The sequence below is a fragment of the Motacilla alba genome, chromosome 1, assembly GCF_015832195.1.
Source record: "Motacilla alba alba isolate MOTALB_02 chromosome 1, Motacilla_alba_V1.0_pri, whole genome shotgun sequence".
Lineage (NCBI taxonomy): Eukaryota > Metazoa > Chordata > Aves > Passeriformes > Motacillidae > Motacilla > Motacilla alba.
Window position 1 is genome coordinate 5405663 of NC_052016.1, and position 19371 is coordinate 5425033.

General features: G+C 42.5%; 1 protein-coding gene across 2 annotated transcripts in view; it reads right to left on the reverse strand.

Annotated features, from left to right (window-relative positions):
• Positions 1-18894, reverse strand: part of LOC119706552 (V-set domain containing T-cell activation inhibitor 1-like) — a 31496-nt gene extending 12602 nt beyond the window's left edge. The window contains exons 1-3 of one of the 2 annotated variants that reach the window (XM_038150387.1): positions 18817-18894; positions 18117-18264; positions 15664-15770 (exon numbers count right to left, since the gene is read on the reverse strand). The gene's annotated coding sequence lies outside the window, so the exon portion shown is untranslated. Of the gene's footprint in view, positions 1-15663; positions 15771-18116; positions 18586-18816 lie in introns of those variants that run through there. The other variant, XM_038150395.1, reaches the window with a different exon arrangement.
• Positions 18895-19371: the final 477 nt, after the last annotated feature.

Genomic DNA, 19371 nt, shown 5'->3' on the forward strand with positions numbered 1-19371 from the left:
TGGGGCTGTGCCCTCTCATCGTGGTTGCCTGTGACAAGAGAAGAGTTTATCTGTCCTCTCAGCTTTGTGCAGATGTTCCATTCCACGTGAAGCTGCCAAAATACCAGGAGCAGACTTGTTCTGCTGGACCAGGGCTCCCCAGCAGCCTCTCCTGTCGGGCAGCAGCGAGGTCTCTGGCCAGGCTGAGGGTGTCTGGCCCAGCAGCTGGTGCTCTGGGGTACTGTGGCCATGTCCACTCTCTCTGTGCAGAGAGGTCCTGATGACAATCTCCTTATTCAGAAACAGCTGAACACTTTAGCATGTGTGGCCAGCTAACAGGCCTTTTTAAAGGTCAGTGGCAGCAGACAGGAATGACCCACAAGGCAGAGCTCCTGAAAGTTGTATCGTTCTTCTGGAGGGTCAGTCATTTTCCATCAGTTTTCATTCTGACTCCAGGAAAACCAGGCTGGTTGTTCCAGCATGGCTGGTTTGTTTGAGTCCCTGCCTTTGGCTGGCTTCCTCCCACAGAGTCCCTGTGGAGTTTCTGCTTCTCAGAAATGCCTCTTCGCAAGTTTTGGACTGGGGAGTGACTGAGATCAGAGTTAAGATACCAAATTGTGTCTGAATTATGGATGTTGAGCTCTCTTGCCATCCATGTGATGGTGTTACTTCCCTACTGAAGTTAAGCTTGTGCATGAAGAGAGCAATTCAGGTCTTTTCCAAGGAAGAAAAGTCAAACCACAGGAATGCTTCAGATGGTCTAGCTGGAGCCCCTGACCCTAATTTAGCTTAATTCAGTGCTGTTTAGTTGAAATAACATTTCTTTCTGGTTTGAGCTGACTTGATGCTCCTACTACCCCAAAGGAGAGATCTGTTCCTGTCTGTTCAGTTGAGCTGGTTTCATGCACCGTGTGGATAAGCACTTTAAAAACAGTTTCTATTTGGTATTTCATTTTTCTTATTTTCCCTTTCTGGTTTAAATTAAATGGAAGCTTGGAAACAGTTTTTTCTTTCTATTTTTTTTTTTCAAATTTAAAATTTTACCCAGTTATTGATCATTTAAATCAGCTCTAGGAATTATTTAGGATTTTTTCTTTTTGCAGAGGTTAAAATAATTAACAGAGTAAGGCTTTGCAATGAATAATCACTTCATGAAGAATTCAAATGCTAATTAGTAACTCTTTAACACGCTAACCTATCTGAAATAACTAAGGCATTGGGTGCAACTAAAATATATGATTAAATGTATGATTAACTTGTAAAGCATATGATTAAATTGTAAAATTATGATCTTCTTGACAACCTTTGTCACCCAACTTTTGTGTTATAGATGCAAGGCCATGTATGGAGCACGCTAGCTCAGCCTGCATTAAAATTAAATTAATCAAGTGGTGAAGTAACCAAATGTTCCCAGTAGAGCAGCAGGGCTCTGTGTCCCAAAGCAAATGGATTCCAATTGTCCCTTTCTGGTGCAGGAGGGTGAGAAAGGGTCTGAATGCTGCTGTTGAAGTTATAATGCTCTTGGGAACCCTAAAACTCTTCCTTTCCTGTGTGGTGACCACAGAGTGTGATAGTTACATCCAAGTGGTTGTGAGCTAAGTGGGCAAGACAAACTGAAGGAACTGATTTGCCTTTTCAGCTCTTCCACTTCACCTGGCACCATCCAGCACTGGGCACTGAATGAATGGTCATCCAAGGTGGAGCAGACACCAGCTGCAGAAGGCAGCAGTAGTTCTGAAAGGATTTGCCAAAATCCCCCAGCAGATGAATGAAGGCCGCTGCCAAGGTGGAAGCTTCTCATTGTGCACCTGGCAAGGCTTGGCAGCTTAGTCATTGGTAATTTTTTCAAGCATGTTTTTTATTCCCCTCCCTTCCTAGCATACCTTTGGCTTTTGAGAACGGATTTATGCAAAGTGACTGTTACTGGCGCTTGTAGGAGCGTGGGGGATGCACCTTCTTCTGTGGCTTTGTGAAATCCTGAGTGTACCCCGAGCTGAAAATGCCACCTTGCTTTCCTTGCCCACATCAAGGCAATTTTCTGTCATTTCTTTCAACGCTCTCCTCTCATGTAACCACAGTACCAGTCCTATTACCTTTAGGTAAAAGCCATTAGTTAATAGAAAGCTAATGAGTGAGTTTGCAAGTGGAAATTACAGTCTGGTTTCTTAGAGAAAGTTTTATGATGCAACAGCCTGTACCGAAACTGTGTGATTACTTCTGGTCTCATTTGAAAGCAACTTATAAACAACATGAGGCATCATTTACAGGCCTGTCCTTTAATTAGTTCAAGGAGAGAGATTTAAGACATCTTGGAGAGGGGTACGTGCTGATACATAGTCAAAAACAACAGTGGCTTCCTCTTCAAGGATTCTAGGTTTTGAAATTGCCCTAATTTGAAAGCAATCTTCTGGAAGTTTGTGAGTGGTGGCAGGGAGTGTTTATATAGCCACCCTTTTGGATCAAGGCAGTGGGAAGGAGTGTCCTCTGCTTCCTTGGGGGACTGCCTGGGGCTTCAGGCTGCAAAACGTGCTGAGGTGACAGCTGAGTCTTGGATTGGGATCCTTAACTTCAGGTGCTCTGCTGTGCGTGGCTGGCCTGGTTTTCACGTTTTTTGTTTTAGCAAACTTTATGCAGTTGTAATTCTCTGAATTTCCCTTATCTACTGTGCTCTGGGGCTCTGTGTGCTCTGTGCTGCAGTCACACCCGACCAGCTGGGGAGGTGGTGGGTGCGGTGCTGCTGCCTTTGGGCTTTCCTGTGTTTCCCCATGCTGCTGGAATTTCCCATCGGCTGTTTAAGGGTTGTTGCGGGCCACAAACAGGCTCTGGGGACTGAAAGATTATCAAAGACATTTCTGATCTGAAAAGATTTTTCCTTCTGGGAATAATGAGTGAATGAATGAGTGATGGTGCATGGTTTGCTCCTGGTGGAAAGCTGTAGAATCAAAGAATCATTAGAGTTGGAAAAGTCCTTCAAGATCATCAAGTCCAGGTGTCAACCCAGCACCACTGCTGCATTCACCACTAAACCATGCCCTCAAGTGCCACCTCTATGTATTTTCTGATCACTTCTACAGATAGTGGCTCCATCATTTCCCTGGGCAGCCTGTTCCAGTGCTTTACAACCCTTGAATTTTTTTCTGGTCCTGTCACTTCTTGTCTGGAAGAAGAGGCTGACCCCCACCTGGCTACAGCCTCCTTCAAATAATTGTAGAGAGTGATAAGGTTTTTCCTGAGCCTTCTGTTCTTCAGGCTGAACATCCTCTCCTGCTCCTCACCAGACTTGTGCTCCAGACCCTTTCCCAGCCCTGTTGCCCCTTGTTTGCTCCACTGTACCTCATAAAGGTCCTGCAGCAGGAACTTAGAGCCTCTCTGGCTTTTAAATAAACAGCTTTGGTAAAAAGGAATTAATGTCTCTGTATGGAAATAAAATGTGTAGTGAAAACAGAAATTTCAGTTTATAATGGATCAGTTTCCAGAATTCAAACATAAACAAACATCTTCCCAGGGCTTGAAGGAAAACAGCGAAACTCTAGAGGTGTCTGGCCAAAAACGGAGAGTGTGACCTCGCCCACTTAGCAGACTGGAAGCCTTGGGAAACTAGACTGTGTTCTTGATTTCAGAACAGCCATTCTAAATAGCTCTCAGACTAAACTGAAGCAGTCTGTGGCTTTGTAAAATGGGAAGAGTTTGATGGCTCAGGGGACTGATGCTAAAAGTGGCGCGTTTCATTTCAAGTTTCAGGGGGAAGGAAGCATGCTCTTGGTATGCAAGTGAACAGAATTCAACCCTGAGCAAATGATGCTACAGTCTTGTGGGTATTTGGTGGTTTCATGTTAAGTCTGGTCTGACTGAATTCTCAGATGGTCAAGATCCATGGCATCCATATTTCCAGCTGTTATTTCTCAGAAATGTGTCTGCCATCTGCTCGGTTGCTTTGTGTGAAGGCTAATCCAAGAATGAGAAGGATTTTTGTGCTCATTCCAGAGGGATGTCATCTCTCTGCTGCCTTTGGGGTCACTGTCAGGCAGTTTGGCATGACATCTGTCTGGACTTTTCAGCAGAGGGCCCTCATCCCATTCTCTTAAGACATGCTTTATTTTCTGTGTTTATTCTTTCAAGAGAATGCTGCTGCTGTATGGCAGGGCAGTGCCTTCCGTTTGCTTTCTTCCTATTGCAAAGACTCTTGGCATAGGGAAGGATTTCTTCCCTCCAAATCCCTAGCAAGTGTTCCTAGCCCCACCCTTCCCTGTCTTGTGCGTCCTAAACCCTCCTGGGACTGAGTTCTGCAGATCTGACACTGTGACATCTCAGGAAGCACAGCCTAGGCAGCATGAGGTGTATTCCCTCCTTGACCCTTGTGCTCATGGGTGAGATTTATTCCTTGTGACTGGTCGTGTGTGGAGGTATCATGCCCTTTGATGAAGCTTCTGGAATGAGACCAAAAAGCCATGGTTCCTTTTTGTAAAGTCCTTCTGACAGCTCCCACAGAAGTTCTTCTTTTTCTCAATTCCTTTTTGCCTTTCTGAGAGTTTCCACTGCTCTTTATCTTCCAGTCCCAACAAAATATATTTTTTCCTCTTTTGGTGAATAAATTATTCTTCTCAAGAATAAAGATTTCTTTCAAGAGAGTGTGTGAGGTTCTTGCTAGATACAAACTGGGGAGAAACTTACTGGAGTAGGAGAGAAGATGGGTGAAATAAAAATACCTCACTACCCTTCCTCTGACCATCCACACATGAATTATGTATTAATTATGTCAAATGGTAGGAATTCCTGAATGCAGCTCCTCAGAAGACAGATACAGGCAAGAAAGACCAAAATGGATTGAAATATGTGGGAAGTTCTTGCATGGTATGGGTGTGGTTGGCAGGTATTCTCCTTGCTTTTTTTCATGGCCTTTCCCTCCCATCATATTACTACCTGCCTTAAAGAGCTTTGTGCCACCTGGATTAGAGATGCCCTATGTGAAATAATTCTGTCTTGTTAAAAATGAGGATGGAAGTCTAATCCTGTTGTTAATCTGTTACTTGCAGAAACCTCCCTGCACTGAAATATCTCCACCTAGTTTAAATTTCTGCAAATAGTTTGCAGCTGCAGTATCCAAAGGGCTGAGCTCCTCTGCTTGCATGGAAATCACACAATTATTTGAGCTCTTCCTTTGTTACTGAGCTTCCACAGCTGTGCAAGGTGCATGCACAGCTAGATGTGTACAAGGCTGGTTCAGGCTTCTTGGAAAAACAGAGTACAGAGGGTATTGCTGCCTGAAATGGTGGAAACGGCAAGGAAAACTCAGAGAGGATGTGACTTGACAATAATTGAGTTACTGAACACTGAGCAAGAACCCAAGGATGGATGAGGCTCTGAGCAGCCCAGTCTAGTGGAAGAAGTTGCTGCCCATGGAGAGGGGCTGGAATGAGATGATCTTTAAGATCCCTTAAAACCCAGACCATCCTATGAACAGTATTGAGCTGTTAAGATTCTAAAGCTCCAAAACGATCCATTTTAAAAGTGTGGGTTTTTTTCCTGTCCAGTCTGCAGCTATCTTTCACACTGAGCCAGGATTATAAAACCCCCTTGGTAAATGTTATCAGCCAAAGGAAGGAAAGAGGAAAACTCCCTCCCTTGGAAGTTTTGTATTCAGGTATTGGATATAGCCTAATCAAATGGGAGAGGGAGAAAGGGAAATTCTGGGGGAATTTCTTAGGAAGCAGAAGAGAAACTATTTCAGGCTCAAAAGACTGCTTTGAGCTGACAGAATAGTCAATAAAATGCCTTTATTACTTTTGTTTGATGACTTGTATAGGAGGAAGTGTAATATGCTAACGCCAGAGAATTTCTATTCTCCAAAATGACTTTCCAGCCCAATACTGTGAGAGCAGGGAAAATCCATGCAGATGTTTATTTTCACTAGCAAGAAGCTCCAGGATTACCAGTTTCTTTTCCTTATTGTGATTCTTCTCTTCCCTTAGCTATTTTTTTTTTTTTTGCATAATGTCTCAAAAAGAAGTTCTTTCTACAAGATGTGGTTGTTAGTGATACATATAAGAATCCCACCAAGGCTCAGCAGTCAGTTTATTTCTTTCCTCTATCAGACCAATTAGGACAATGTATCTCATCCCTGACTTGTAATGCCAAAATAATTGTATTTGTATTTCCTATCAGACAAGAAGAGGAAGAAACTTGGACCAAGTTCAGAAAATGTTTTTGTTCTACAGGAGGGAGTTAACTATTCTTCAAAAAATTGATGAGCCTCACCGATAAATGAGGCTAATTAGCAGCCTATGCAGTTGAAGCTGCTGCAGTGGATGTGGAAATGCTGTGTGTGAATGGCGGGTCTGAAAATGGAATTTCAGGGCGCCAAGGTGAGAGGAGAGAAAGAAACTGATATTAATCAAGGTTGGTGTAACTTTTCTTGGCTCTTCCCTGGAGAATAATGTTCACTTGGCACTGAGGTAGCAGAGGTTGCTGAAGGTTTGTACACCTGGAAGACAAACCCTGACAACAGCTCCTCTGAGCAACAGCAACCACCTGAGTCACAGCCAGTGTTTTTCTGCTCAGCTACTAAACGCAGTCGTTTGAACATGTTTATGAGCAACTGTTCATCATAAAGTTTTTATAGATCTGGAGCAAATCCTGGGGCCAATCAATGATAATAATTAGCTTGCTGATGTCAGAGCTAAGGAACCAAAAGCAGCTGGTTTCTGCCTGAGCTGGCCTCTCCAGGAGCGTTGCTCTCTTCAAGTAAAAGTGAAGGTGTCTGGGTTTTATTTGAGGTTTGTTTTCTCACAATTCTTGTAAGCAGACCTGCCGCTGCAGTTTGTGAGAACTTTTCAAGGAGAGAGGAGCTGTTTATAGAATAACTTTTCCCGAGTGATTCATAGCATGCCCCCAGTACCTCTGGTGTGCTGCTGAATTATATCTGATACTTCTGCAGGTTCCAATGGCACCTTTTTGTAATGCAAGGAAAAAACCAGATGTGTAAATAATTAAGAAATGGAAAAGCTGTTCTCCAGGAGCCCAACCTGGCTTTTTCCATAGATGCCCACTGTAAAGCACAAAGTGTTAATGGAATACTTTGTACTAGTAAAAATATGGACTCCTAGAGGGTCAAGGACTCTTGAACCAGTGACAAAAATAAGAGTGAGAGTTGCCAAATGTTGCATGCTTAAACCTGACCCCCTCTTCCCCATGGAATAGCTTTCCCAACCAGTGCTTTTTGAAAATATTTATGAAGCTGAAGCCTACCCAGTCTTTTAAACCTAGCTGCTCTGGTGTTGGAGCAGAAAGCTTCCAGTATGGCTGTGTTACAACCACAGTAATATTAATGTCCAATTAACTTCTGTTTGTCAGAGATAGATATGAACAGGATCCCAAGCAAAGGCCCTTAAAAATGCCTGTAAGCACTTCATGCTTCTTTTGCTAATCTGCAAATAATTGTTCCAAGTGCAGAACAGTCATACAAAGATATTTTGCCCGGGTGCTGAAGGATTGTAGATTTTTGGCTTCATAGTTGAGGTGGATTTTTTTTTTTTTTGTCTGAAGAAAATGTCTGTAACAGTCAAATTGTGTAAGTAGGAGAGGGAAGAGTGGGGATCATAAGCACTTCCTGCAGGCTTCATGCTCTGGAATGTTTCTCAATGTCAAAGATTACAGATCTTTTTAATGCCTGGTTCAGATTTAGTTCAGATTATTTTCTATCTGGAGCACTCATCTCTCAAGCATTGTGCAAGCATGATTAGATCTTGTCTCATTCTTGTCCCACCAGCAAAAGAACAATTTCTGTTATTAGTGCAATAGCATTAATAGCATTTTTTTACCCCTGACTGTAATCACAGCCACACAGGGAGGTGCTGGCTGCTTTTCAAAGTAAAAGGCTTGGGGTTTGAAGGCAAAGCAAGGAACTCCTCCTTTCTTTTGAACCTCTCTAAAAGATCACTTGTGTTTGCTTCCAACTTATGTATTTCTGCTCAGAAACATGGCATGAGAATGAGGTGGCGTCTTCCCTCCTACCCTTTTCTGACAACAGTGCCCTGTTCTTCCCATGGCTGTGTGCATGGAAATTAATTTTCATATTACCTGCTCTCTCCTTTAGGATGTGGGAACCTGCTGAAGTTTGTTTCATTATTATCTGTGCATGTGTCTTGGTGGGGAAGGGCTGTGTGTTACTTTTTGCTTTTTCTGTGGTAGTTTAGTGCTTTGGTTTTCCTGTTGGAGACTGTAGGACTTGAGCAGGTTTTTTTTAATGATCTTTTAAATAATTTTAAATTATTTTAAATTATAATGATCTTTTAATTTGTTGAACTGTTTCTCTTTTAGAATTGGAAGATGACCAGCAGCTCTGGTTTTAAAAATCCAAACCCAGCTCCTCCCATCCTGCTCTCCCATTTCCTCCAGTGGACAGTAAAAGGTCTCTTCCCCCAGGAGAAAGCAAAGGAACAGTGTAGGATGGAAACCACAATTTCTTTCTGTGTCTTCCCTTTCCTATTACAAAGCAGCTCTGGCAGCCTTGCAAGCCCTTATCTGGGGTAGCTAGGAGAAAGAATAGAAAATCCAGCTACAGCAGCATTACAGATGGTTTTACAAAGGATGAATTTAGAACTGAGAGATAGCAGCAGTTGACATAGAAATGTTTTGCATCGGGTGTTGCATTTCCTAATAGACTGTGGTGAGGGAAGGCGAACTGTTGTTCCATAACTGCTGTGAGAAAAATGCACAGAAGTGTATAGAAAGGGCAGATGAATCCTGATATGGGTTCTCTGATGTCTCCTGATGTTAATGCTTTTGCACTCTAGCACAAATTCCCTGGACTCAAGAGCTAACTTTACAGAACTGTCTTAGTTTTGTCTTTTCTCTTGCCATGAGAAGAGAATCCCTTTGGAGTTTTTAAAATTTGTTTTTTATTTTTGAAAGATTTGTTAAAGGGCTAAAAGGGATGTTGGGGGGAAGAGGGAGGAATTAAGCAGGTGTTTTGCTTGATCCCACAAACCTTATTCTTCTTAAGAAACCAGGTTGTGAACTGTTAATTACATTTTTGTGCAATTGGATGGTGCTGATCTTTGTGATAGAGTGGGAAAGGTTATGCCAGTCCTTGAACTTAACAACTGAAGATCACAACCCAATATGTAAATTTATTATAGCTTCCAAGAACTAGAGGGGGATAGCAGTCCTGGAAGTTACTGACTTCTTAAGAAGTCTTTAGTTTGCTCTTCTAAGGTGAAATGGTTCAGTGAGAAGGGAGCTCTGGTAATGAACTGTCTCATTGCTGCAGAGGATGCTGTTTTTTGTTGTAGCCACATAACCCTTTCAGCAGTGACTATGTTTAATACCAGAGAGTCCTGAAAGTAGGACACAGCTGAAAGTAGGCTGGAGAACAAATATATGAAATCAGCCAGATGGTATCAGGCTAATGAATTCTGCCCAGATGTCTTGTGTTGCAATAGCATCTGGTGGTCACTTGGTAGGGGACAGTAAGGTCATCCTGAGGGGGGTCATAGGTTCATCCTGTGGGCTGTGGTGGAGGCCCCTTTAGATATGGCCGTGGGCCCAAACAAAGTACCTTAGCAGTGAGTCGCTGGATCAACTGTGTGAGATTGTTTTCTAAAGGAAACTTGCTGGCTACGCAGGCAGCTGCATCTACAGCAGGGAGCAGCACATGGGTTGCTGCTGTCTTGTCTTTTTTGTAGTCTAGAGTGCACCAAAAGAAATCTTTCTCAGTGTCAGAGCTGCCAAGCAGCGTCCCTTTTAGATGCTTATGCTGTTTGGAGCATGTTGGTAAGCAATGACTTGAAAAGAAAGAGCAGCAGTTTGTGCAGAACCACAAGGTTTCATGCTGTGAAAGATCAGCCTGACCTCTTTGTGGTTCTACACTTTCAATGTAGGAAATCCCCCCGTGGAAGTTTTAGGTGAACTTCGTTTTGCAGTCAATTTTCAACTAGCCCTGAAGTGGAAGATGAGGGTGTGAAATGCACAACCCACACAAGGCTTGAAAATTCAGCAGAGCATTGCACTGCCCCACAGCTGGGTCTTTAGGACTTGCCTTCCCCCAGATGACTGAGCCCTTTCCTTTCCAAAACAGCAACATTTGCCTTCACCAGTATTGTTGAGAGGTCTTGACAGTGCTCTGGCTGAAACACTACTTGTGTGACCTCTCCCTGCTCCCAACACTCATCCTTACTTCCCTTGAACTCATGCTCTTTCCTTTCCATTGATTAACGCCCTGTGAAATATCTTCTGATGCTATCTCACACCAGATGTTTGTTTTTTTTTTTTTTCCTAGGATGATCCAGTAACTGCTTATGCAATGGCAGGAAAAGGTTGTAGCTCCACAGTTGTGATCTGGTATCTCTGGATAGCTGCAGGAGCTGTTTCAGTGCCACGGACACAAATCTCCCCTGCACAGTAGCAAGTGCCCGTGGCACATCTGCTTTGGCACCCTCTGAACTCATGGCTGGAGTTCTGCACAAGTGATTAGGTTTTGCATCACCTAGATGACAACTGTTCTTTGGAAATCCAGGAAAAAGTGGCGTGGAGCACTACAGTGATTGTGTCTGTGCCAGTGATTTTGGAAACACTGTGAAATAGGTGTATTATATGGCTGCTAATTGCTGGTTGGGTGCATGATGTGCCTTGGAGCATAAAGGGCAGAAAGATGCACTGTTTGTTCTAGCCATGTCAAAAATCAAGGGAGTGTGTGAGTGGAAATCTCTAATATCACCTAAGGACTCAGAATCCTTGGATACCTTCTCCTGGAATACAAGAGAAGCAGTGTCATTCATGAGGCCATCCATAACTGAGCAGGTGGCTATGGCTGTGCAGTATCAGGGCCAGCCTTGTCAAATGTTTCTCTGCTCACATTTCCTAGAGTCATGACAAAAACATTGGGTGTCCAAGCTGTTATAACTTTTAAACTGGTTACTCTCAAGCTCCTCTGATATTCTCTGCTTTAGTAATCTCCTAAGGTGCAAATAGACCTAAATCAGAAACAGGATCTCAGCTTTCTGTCATATCATACACACTGAGAACACCAGTGGATAGCCCTGTTTTCTGTGAAAGCAAGGTATGTCAAATATCAGCTGAAGGAACTATGTTTCTGTATATGTAAGAGGTGATCATTGTTTATCTCTGGGTTTTTCTAGTTAAGAATGCCTGCTGCACTTTCCTTAGAAAGGACTACCTTCCTTTAATCTGTTCTTGCACAAAATGTTTAAAATCATTGGCCAAATACTTTATTATTTATCCATGTGCAGAGTAGAGGCAGGACAGCATCTGGCTGGGCTCTTTTGGCATCTCGTAGTATACTGTGGATATTTTGTTTGGATGGAAAGGATGTCCTTATTTGCATGCCTTAAAGTACATCTCAGTGTGTTTCCAATACACTGAAAGTGTATGAGAGTCAAACTCTCATAAATCACAATATTATTCAATGCACAGCTGTTACTGCCAAAGTAAACAATTGATTATTCCGCTTTGCTATCAGATTCTGGGGAAGCAGGCACTTCTGGGAGATGTCTAACAAAGCTGAGCCAGGAGGATTTTCATCATTGCCATGTGCTAGACAGATGTAGCAACTATTACTCTAGGCAGATATAGCAACTGAGTGGGTCTTCCCTGGTTCCACAGCTGGACTGTCTGAATTCACATCCTCTCTTGCTATCAACTCTTCATGAAAACCCATTTTTTCAATGTGCCCAAAGCTTGAGTTCTGAGTATTTGTGGTAAGAGATGGCCAGACTTGGGCCTTTAGAAATGACTAAACTTGAGGTGAAAACCGCACAGAAACTTTGATTTAGAAAGGCAGGACTCCTTCTCCAAATTGGCTTTGCTTATTGGTAAAAAGAGCTGATGCATTCAATGGGAACTTGAGTTGATTGATCCTTGATGGGAATGTGACATTACCTACTTCTTACCCAAACTGTGTCTCATAACTTCAGCTGGGGCAGTGGGGAGGAGTGTTGGGTGGGACTTTTGTGCAACCTACTGCATCCCTAACTCTCGAAGGAAAAGGGATGTGATGCGCTCAGATGGGAAAGTACCAGGTGCTAATTGATTAGCTATGGCATTGTGCATATTTTGCAGGCAGCTGCCAAACATCTGGAGGCCTCATTATAATGCAGGCAAACAAAGAATTGTGTTTGGCTCTTTAGAGCACTATGGAATGGCACAAAACATTCAGCACTACAGCTGCCCTTTCTGCAGACACAAATGTCCATTTGTGAGACTATGTTGTGGAACAAGTTGGGGGTTTTTTTTCCTCCCTTTGACACATTTGTGGAAAGCTAACTACTAGTTATTTGATGTGATTTGTCCTGTGCTTTAACTGCCAGCTGTTAAACAAAGTAATAGTTTCTGGGTTCAACCCAAGGGAGAAATGATTTGTAGAAAGCACTCAAGGTATGTGAATTTTACACAACCTAGTTTTGAAGCACTTCCTCAGAGCACTCACAGAAATCTTCTCTAGATGTTAACATGCTCATCTCATATTTGTGGTTCAAAGCCCTTACATTCCTGTCCTGCTACCAGATGGGCTTTGAAGAGCTTTGTTATGTTTGTCTCTTTCAATGCCCCAGATCATGAGGAACTCAAAGCTGACCTCGGTGCTTCTAGGACTGTTTATTTAGAAGACTGAACTAAGAGTGTTACATGTTGGCCTTTTTATAATCACTCAAGCTGTAAACCATCATTTGAGACGCTGAACTGGTAGCTGAAGGACAGTGAACACCTCAGAGCAGCTCTGAAACATTACACAGGTTTCATAAATTGAAGCAATCCTATTTCTGTGCAGTTTTTCAGGGATGGCAAAATGTCTGGGCCTTGCAGCCCCTGTTCTGGAGCCACCCAAGATGAAATACCCTCCCTGGCCTAACCAGAGCAAGACGTGGGGTGTCTCTGATCCACACCTTGCTGGTAGGGAGTCAGTGGTGGCCTTGCCATCATTTGTGTTACCTCCCTGAGCTCTGTCTCTTACAGCTGCTTCATCCCAAAATCCCTGCATTTTATGGCCTGCAAATGCAAGGCACATTGGAGCTGAACTTCCCATTTGCCTTTGGAGCTAACCCTTGACGTGAGGGCTGTTTCTTTGTGGGAACTTATTCATGCATCTCTGAACACAGAAGAGTAAGAGAAGATAGGAGCCAAGCTGATGAAACTGTATTTTAACCAGGGATAGCCTAAGTTAGATCCTCCTCTCCCTTCTGAGGTGTGAGGCACATCTGTGGCTGGGCTTTGCCAACCATGTCAAGCCAGCGAGGCTGCCCTGACTGGGATCAGCTCCTGCAGCTCACTCTGCATCTGAATTGAGTTGTTCAGCTTCAGTGAAAGCAGTATTTGGAAAACACCTGTAATAAAATGGTTTCCTTTCGTGACCACCATGAAAATTGTAGCCACAGTGAGGGTCTCAAAAGGTGAAATTAACCGTGTGAAGGATGATCTTTGAGGACAGAAGTTTCCCATGAGGAAATTCAAAGATCCCCTAGACAGACCTACCATACAGCCTGCTAGCTCTTTAATTAGATGTTTTGCTTTTTGGTTTGAGACTCTAAAGGTTTCATCCAGGTACTCCTGCAGCTCTATCCTGGTGTAACAAAAGGAGTTTGTCCTCAGCAAGACACTGCTGCTTTCCTTGGCTTTAATAGATCCCAAGTGTGGGCCCAAGCAGTGTTTATGGAAGTAGGCTTCCCCAGGGTACACTTGCTGGATGGATGACAACACTCTAGTACAATCCAACACACTCTTTTCTGCCTCATTCCTCTGTGGTGAGTGAAGAAACGGGGGAGGAGGTAGTAAAATGTGTTACAGCACAGGGACTTTCATGGGTCTTAGGGAAGAAATGAAATAAAATTCTGACCCCTGACTCTCTTGGCATAGCTGTCTTGTAGAGGGGACCTTTCCAGGAAAACCTTTTAGCCCTAAAGCTTTTAATTTCATGCTCCTGCTCCCTTTCCCAGCAGAGGATTTAAAAAGTACAAGAGATGCAACACAACATGAGGACCCCAGGGAGCTTTCACTCCCTTCCTCATGTGTCGTTGCAGAATTTCTTGTAAGAAAAAATTCTTCCTCATCTTAAACAAATCATTCTATAAAAGAATATTGATTTTGTTATAGGAGAGAGTTGAAGCTCTGATAGATTCTACTCTGTAGATCCTATCACTGTGGGCCTTTAGATTCATACAGGGTCATGCTTTGCTTTCAAAAATCTCTGAAAAATACAAGTACAGTGCTACCTATAGTCCTGGCAGCTGCCAGAAAAACTTAGCTTGCTGCCTGAGTCTTCAGAAGCACTGCTGTGGGTGACTGAGTGAGGAGTGTATGGGAGTGAATTAACCATGGAATGGCCCTTGCTGGATCTGTGATAGAGCTGGAAAAGTGGTGACACTCCTGTCTCCATTTCTTCTCACCTTGTGGGTTTCTCAAATGTTTCTGGGCATCTCCTTCTTTCCCTTCATCATTGCTACTGCTGTTTAAAGAAGATGTCATCCTCTGGATAATACATTCCATTTGGTTAAGGAGAACAACCAAGTTTTTGCTCGTCTACTTCAGAGGTGGTGTATGGAGTTCTGTCTGCTCTTCCCTTTCCTGATGTCAAAATAAATTGGTTCTCTTTGGAGATACAATGGGAAGGATCTGCTTGGCTCCAGCTCTGACCTCTCTTGTGGTGACAACAACCATTGTCCTGGCAAGACTACTAATAAAGAAGCTGAAAGCAATTTTGCTTTTAGAAAAAATTCTGGTTCAGGACTTAAGTACATGCCAATGTAGAACGTGGGCCACTCAAATGTGAGAAGAGAAGCCAGAGTTGAACATTACACTTAAATGGACTGTACAACTAATTAACTATATTCATAAAGCGATGCAAGGCCAAAAAAAAAAAAAAATCAAGCAAATAGCAGTCTTCTTAGTCTCATTTAGTGTGCTCTTTTCAGCAGCCTTGCAAGGAAATTGCAAATGGAATAACATTATATGGAAAATGGCATTGTAACATATACACAAAGTGGTGTGAGAGGAAAATATATGCAAAGCTAAGTTGTGGAAATAATTTTAAATAATAATTTTAATAATTAAAAAAAATTAGAACCCTATAGATTATAACCCATAATAGTTATCTAGAGCAATAATTTGCCTTTTTTCTTAATCCTTTCCATTCTCTAATAAAGTTGCGTTCTTCAACTACACTAAGCAGAAGCTGGATTACACCACTCACCAGTGTTGTTTTTTTGTAGAACAGAACTGAATTTGGAGGGAAACTTTGGGTATTGGAGTGATGCAATTAACAACTCCCCTTCAGCACACGGCGTTCATGCCTGTGCAATGCTGCACGAAGAGAGCAGCACTTCTCCAGCTCCTGTTAGCACAGGCACCTCTGCACCACACCTTGCTCTGGGGTTAGGATTTGCCTCAAGGCACTGAGGTGCTGTTTTAAAAACATGTGGGCAGATGGTTTTGAAAAATCTGAAATCAATGAATGGAAGTCTCTGAGGCTCAGGCTGCTTTGAAAAATATGACAGCAGGGACACTCACAATGTGTACACATCCCCAAATGCCCCTGAACATTATCAGTGCTCAATGAGACACATTCATTGAGGTATGTCCAAGTGTCTGTGTGTATTTATTGCATTATAGCAGAAAAGTATCTCATTGCTCAGAGGAGAGTTTATATGCCTTTTCCTTGCCTCCCCTTATTTCTCTCACCTGTTGTTGAACCAAAGCTCAGTCATGGACATGTCCCAGCACCTGGACTGTCACCTTTGGTGGCTGTTCAGGGATGCTCATCTTCCACGGGAGGCAGCTGCTTTGTCCTGAGAGGGAGGGAAGGTTGTAACACAGTTCAGAAAAGGAAAGACAAACCAGCTAAACTCTTTCAAAGGATTCTTAAGTACTCATCATAGAAGCACAGAATGATTTGGAAGTGACCCCTGGATCATCTTGTTCCAACCTCCCCTGACATGAGCACGGATATCTTCTACTATACCAGATTGCTTAGAGACACATCCAACCTGGCCTGGATGCTTCCAAGGATGGGGCATCCTCAACTTCTCTGGGAAACCCATTTTAGTGCCTCACCACTCTCACAGCAAAGATTTTTTTCCTTATGTGCAACCTGCATCTACTCTTTTTCAGTTTAAAATTGTTGTCATTTGTCCTGTCACTACAGGCCCTGGTTAAAAGTCTCTTTTTTCCAGCTCCTGAAAAGCCCCTCTGAGATTTCCACACAGCCCTCTCCAGGATGAACAACCTCAACTCTCTCAGCCTGTGTTCAGATGAGAGGTGTTCCAGCACTTACTATTTTTGTGGACTTCTGGATTTGCTCCACCAGGTCTGTTTTATGTTAGCAGAAAACTGTAGATGGCATTTACCATGATAAGGTGGGAAAATCCAAAAAGCCCCCTAAAGAGTTGACTGCACCTTTGTATTGGCTTTTTTTTTTTTCTTTTTTTTCCTTTTTTCCTTAAAGAATAGATAGGGGTTTTTTTTTTGTAGCATGAACTGTTCTTTTCCCACCCATCCCTCACCTCCCACCAACCACTGAGTGGCTTTTCTGGAGACAAAATGTGCAGAACTGGTGACTTTTCTACCAAAAGATCAGTCTCCTGAGTGTAGTATACACACATGCAATCTTTTTTTAGGGCTTTCCCAACTGGGGAAAGCCTAACAGAATTTTTTTTGTAATGCTCATCTTGCCAGATATTCTAATAACCTGGTCTGTATTACAAGAAGAGCCCTTGGAGCTGAAAAATTCCTGTCATCTCCTTTCCCTTTCCAGAAATAGATAAATAATTTCTCTGGAATAAAAAAATCTCTGCTGATTTCCACCTTTGCACTACTTACACTTGTGTTACCAAGATAAACACCAAAAAATGGCAAGTTTTTTGATTTAATGAGAACTGAAATCTATAGCTCTGTCATTTCACTTCTTCCTCAGGATTCACTTTTAGTCAACTGGTGAAACATTTCTATTTAGCTTTCTAAAAGGCAAGATTATCTAGCATGAGCTGGCTCTTGAGGGGGTCTGAGTTCCAGGTTCACATGGAGGAGGTGTGAGAAATTGATCTTCGTGGCATCTGTTGCTCTGTGCTTTTCCCAGATGTCTTTCTCCTACCTTCCTCTGTCCCTGCATTGATTTGGTGGGTACAGTCCCCTCTAAAGGCAGCAATGAGCTACCAAAAATAAAGTTAGATTTTAAGACAGGAAAGTTGTTTTAAATGCCTTGTTCTAGGAATTAGCCTGTACATCTCTTGCTGTGTAGGTTTTGTGGTTTGTTTTAAAATTAATCTAATAATTAATTTAATATTTAATAATAATTAATTTATTTAATCTGTCAAAACCAAGGCACCAGGTTTGTCTGGAGCCTATTTGTGCAACAGAATTTGATATTTTTTTTTCCCAAACTCCACCACCGCTTGTAATAGAAACGAAAGTGACTCAGTTTGGGAAAACCCTCCTGGGCAGCTGCTTGCCCTCTTTCTAGTCTTGTCACTCTTACACTTGCCTTCTTCACTACCTGCAGCCTGGACCCTGGGACTTCTTGCCTTCCTTTTCAGCTGCTGTTACTCTCTGCCAGTTTGTGAACAGCGACCATTCAGAACCTGAGCAGTTACCCAGAGCTCCCTTTCTGCCTGGATGCTGAATGTCTTGAGCCTTTGCTCTTGCTCAGGTGACATTTTGAGGCAGCAAGTGTGATTTGATTGTTTTCAGCCTAGTGTTTGCCCTCTGAAGTTCACTAAACTCCCTGTTCGGTCACTTCTGTCAGTGTGTCACTTTCATGACTAAGGAAAAGCAAAAAGATAAGGGCAGAAATAAAGGCAAAGTGGTGCTGAGTGATAAAATTAGTTGGAAATGCCTTTTGTTTTAGTGGTGGGCTCACTTTAATTTTGCAGTCTAAGCACACCCCAGCTGGGAGCCAGCACAGGGGAGAGCAGTTACACAACTGGGAACCCCCTCAATCTGGAGTTTTTCCTCTCTGGGAAACTGCTGCTTATGACAAAGAAAAAAAAACAAACTCCAAATCCACAGTTCCTTTTCCATTTTTCCCATGGAAACATCATCTGAAGCAAGTGTAAAAGACCTTAGCCAAACCCCATAGCACAAATGCTGCAATTTTAGCACTTTCTCATCCAATACAGAAAACTTGATCTCTTGCTTACCTCTGTGGAATCTCCCTGTGTTCCCTCTGCATGTGCTGAGATCCAAACGTGCTGCCGCAAGGAGCTTCTGCTGTGGATGAGGAAGTGCTGGAGCAGGGCAGGATGTGAGCAGTGACTCACAGAAATCAGGGGCTGTTCCTCCAGCAAGCTGAAGAACAAACTGAGGTGTTGTCAGCTCTCACCATAGCATATGCAGATGACGTAAGGGCTTCCAAACTACCACTTTACCAATAAAAAAAATCTCAGCATCCACCTTTGATCTTTTCCCAGAATTTAGCCGTTTATGATAATGCAGCCTTCAGGTATTGCAGTTCCTTCTAGGACTGCCTACCTTTTGTCTCATAGTTAAACATTTCTTTGCATCGGTGTCCTACTTAAAAATGTTCAGAACAAGGATTTTGCCAGTGTTTCTGAAACAGCTCTTGTCTCTCAGCTTAAGCAGGCACTTGAGACTTTGCTTAATTCTTTCTACTGGGAAAAAAAAATTAAAATCTTTTATCATACATTAACATCAGTCACAACTAATTGTATTTGGTTTCCTGTGCAGCTGAGCACAGAGGCTACCCCTTGCAGTTTCGAAACGTGCCTTTCCAAACTCTACAGTGCCAGAAAAAGCTGTTTCTTTTATTTGCTCTGCAATCAAGGACTGCTTTTTCCCTGGCTCTCTGCTTCTCATGTGCAGGTACTGAGCAGTACTTACCCCTTATATTTTCAGCCAGCCATGGCAGAAAGCCTTTATTTTTCTCCTTGAGAGCTCTTGCATCTCGCTGAGCTGTGGGTCTGGCATGGTCTGCTGTTGCATTTCGTGAAGAAATTTATGTTTTCCTTTCAATGGGCATTTGCTGCCAAGGGCATTTCTTCACTAGGGTGTTTTTTTTTGCACATAGTTGCATAATTGCACAGTTCAGCAATTGTGGAAAAATAGACTTGTGTGTTCTGTTCAACATTTATTCAAACTGCTGGTTTCTGGGTAGTCTCTCTTACATTGAATTGAATCTTTCTGGCATCTCCCTTTGTTTACAGCTGTATACACACACACTTCTTAATTCACTACTAGTCTTGAACTTTACATTATATAAACATGCCATAAAAGGCATACCCATTGATTTGAATTATTATTAAAAAGTATTAAATTATATTTACTCTTAAAAAAATAAATAATAGTAATAAAACCACTGTTCTCATTCATCTCAGCTCCTCCTCTCCTTGGATTAAGTAGAGAGCTTGCTATTTAATCATGCTGGAAGAATTTAAA